The sequence below is a fragment of the Eumetopias jubatus genome, unplaced genomic scaffold, assembly GCF_037043125.1.
Source record: "Eumetopias jubatus isolate StellerSeaLion01/CBP00866 unplaced genomic scaffold, mEumJub1_p1.0 scaffold_11, whole genome shotgun sequence".
Taxonomy (NCBI): Eukaryota; Metazoa; Chordata; class Mammalia; order Carnivora; family Otariidae; genus Eumetopias; species Eumetopias jubatus.
In genome coordinates this window covers 52314238-52317170 of record NW_028274817.1, presented here as the reverse complement: position 1 = coordinate 52317170, position 2933 = coordinate 52314238, and the positions used below count along the sequence as shown (strand labels likewise).

General features: G+C 31.5%; 1 pseudogene; it reads left to right on the top strand.

Annotated features, from left to right (window-relative positions):
- The first annotated feature begins 1860 nt into the window (after positions 1 to 1860).
- LOC114207465 (mitochondrial import receptor subunit TOM5 homolog pseudogene) lies at positions 1861 to 2000 on the top strand (annotated as a pseudogene).
- Positions 2001 to 2933: the final 933 nt, after the last annotated feature.

Genomic DNA, 2933 nt, shown 5'->3' with positions numbered 1-2933 from the left:
CTTACATAATGATGACAATACTGAATGCCACCCCCACCCTACATTAGAAACAAGACTTTCTGTTTCCCCTCATCGTGGTACTGGTACAGTGCAATAAGGCAAGGAAAAGATAAAAAGTATATAGATTAGAAGGGATAAAATAAAACTTTCTCTATTCACAGATATGATTCTTTATGTAGAAAATCCCACCCCAAGGAATCCATAAATAAGGTGCTAGAAAGTGAGTTTAGCAACATCACAAGTCAATAAACACACACACAAACAAAGCATTTCTATAAGATAGTAACATAAAATTGAAAATAAAATAAAATAATATCAATTGTAATAGGAACATAAATCACAAAATACTTAGGTATAAATATTTCAATATATATGCAAGATCTGCATGTTGAAAATTAGAAAACCCTAATGAAAAAATCTAAGTCTATATAAATATGGAAATATGACATGCTAGTGAATTGGAATACTCAATATTGTTATGCTGTCAAATCTCTCCAAAATTTATTTTATTGCATTTCCAATCAAAATCGTGCAGGGTTTTTTTTTTTTTTTGTGGAACTTGACAAGCAGATTCTAAAAGTTATATGGGAATTCAACGCAACAAAGGAATTTTTAAAAAGGAAGAAGTTATTGGACTCAAACTGTCTGAATTTGAATATATTATAAAATCTAATATTCTAAAAAGAAAGGTATTAGATAAAGTATAAGCATGTGGATCAATGAAACAGGAAAGAAAGTCCAGAAATTTACCAACAAAAATCATATCAATTGATTTTTGACAATGGTGAAAATTGAGAATGGATAATCTTTTCAACAAATAAATAGCCATATAAAAATGAACCTTACTTTATCCTTCACACTCTATAAAATTTTTTTGCTTAAAATGGACTGTAGACTTAGACATAAAATTATAAAAGTTTGTTAGAAAAACAGAAGAAAATCTTTATAAACTTATGTTTAAAGGAAATATCTTAGAAACAACTTAAAAATTTTCTGTAAATGAAAACATTCTATAGAAGAAAAAATAATTGGATTTTATCATAATTCTTCAAAAGATAATATAAAAAAATAAAAAAGTCACAGTCTATGAGAAAGTATTTCCAAGTAATATATCTGATAAAGTACTTGCACCCAGAATATATAAAGACTTCTCAAAAGCCAATAATAAAAATCTATCATCCCAAACATATTGGGCAAAATATTTAAATACTTAACCACAGATATAATGGTGGAAAATAAGCACATGAAAAAAATGATCAACATTATTAGTTATTAGTGAAATGCAAATTAAATCCACAGTAAGATACTGCTATAAATATATCATAATGTCTAAATTGTTTGTTTCTACTATTTGGTTTATGTATTTATTTATTTATTTTATTTAAATTCAAATAGCCATCATTAGTTTTTGACATAATGTTCAATGATTCATTAGTTGCATTAAACTGACAATACCAAGAACAATCAAAGATGAGGAGTAACTGACATTCTCATGCAGTACTGATTTAAATGTACAAAGGTGTAACCACGTTGAAAAAAAATTCACAGTTTTTAAGAGTTAAATATGCACTTACCAATAATATCTCTTCTAGGTATTTATCCATATGACTTGAAAACAAAAAGTTCACATTTCGGGTATTATTCATATGAATTGAAAGTAAATGTTCACACAAAAATCTGTGTGCAAATGTTCATAGCAGTTGTGTTTACAAGCATCCAGGACTGAAAGCAACTCAAATGTTCCAAATTGAGGAATGGATAAACATACTGTGGTACATCTACATAATGGAATTCTACTCAAGGTGCTGAGAAGGGCAGAGCATTGTTGCTGGAAGCCAGAGAAGCAAAGCTGAGGTGTTCTGGATGGAGGGCCTCATGCCAAAGCTGGACCCCAAGGAGATGAAGTGGAAGATGCATGAGATCTTGTCCATAAGGAACTGGCTCATCTATGTGGCCCTTCTGAGTTACCTTTTATCCCAAAGAAATTAGGCAACATATGAAGATGAGCATCACATGAGAATGCATGATATGAGGAACCTAGTTACAATTTCTAGTCCTATCTACAAATGAATATGCCCAGAAAGATGTAAGAGACTCTGATTGAATGAAATAAAAATTCTACTTCTTAAGAACAAGTTTGACTCTGGTAACTGACCTTCATAGCTAAAACTTAAAACTACCTGGGAAGTAAAGACATTTTGTGGTGATAATATACCCATATGCCTGTTATATTCAGCCTCTGCGAATGTTGATATAATTGTAAGTAATATCAAATTCCATTTTCTAGCAAGAATTAATTAAAAGGGAATTATGTCTGCAATAAAAAAAGAAATCCTATTCAACATTAAAAAGTAATGAACTATCGGGGTACCTAGGTGGATCAGTCACTTAAGCATCTGACTCTTGATTTTGGCTCAGGTCATGATTTTAGGGTCATGGGATGGAACCCCATGTGGGCTCTGTGTTCAGTGTGGAGTCTGCTTGAGGTTTTCTCTCTTTCCTTCTCTTCTGCCCCTCTCCCATTCTCTCTCAAATAAATAAATAAATAAGTCCTTTAAAAATAATGAACTCTTGACACAATGTGGATGAGCCTCAAATGAACTTAACTCAAAAGAAGAAGGCACATTTCAATGCAATCCCTATCAAGATAACATCAGCATTTTTCACAGAGCTGAAACAAACAATTCTAAAATTTGTATGGAACCAGAGAAGACCCCAAATAGCCAAAGAAATGTTGAAAAAGAAAACCAACCTGGGATGCATCACAATTCCAGACTTCAAGCTATATTACAAAGCTGTAATCATCAAGATAGTCTGGTACTGGCACAAAAACAGACACATACATCAATGGAACAGAATACAGAATGCAGAAATTGACCCTCAACTCTATAGTCAACTAATCTTCAACAAAACAGGGAAGAATATCCAATAGA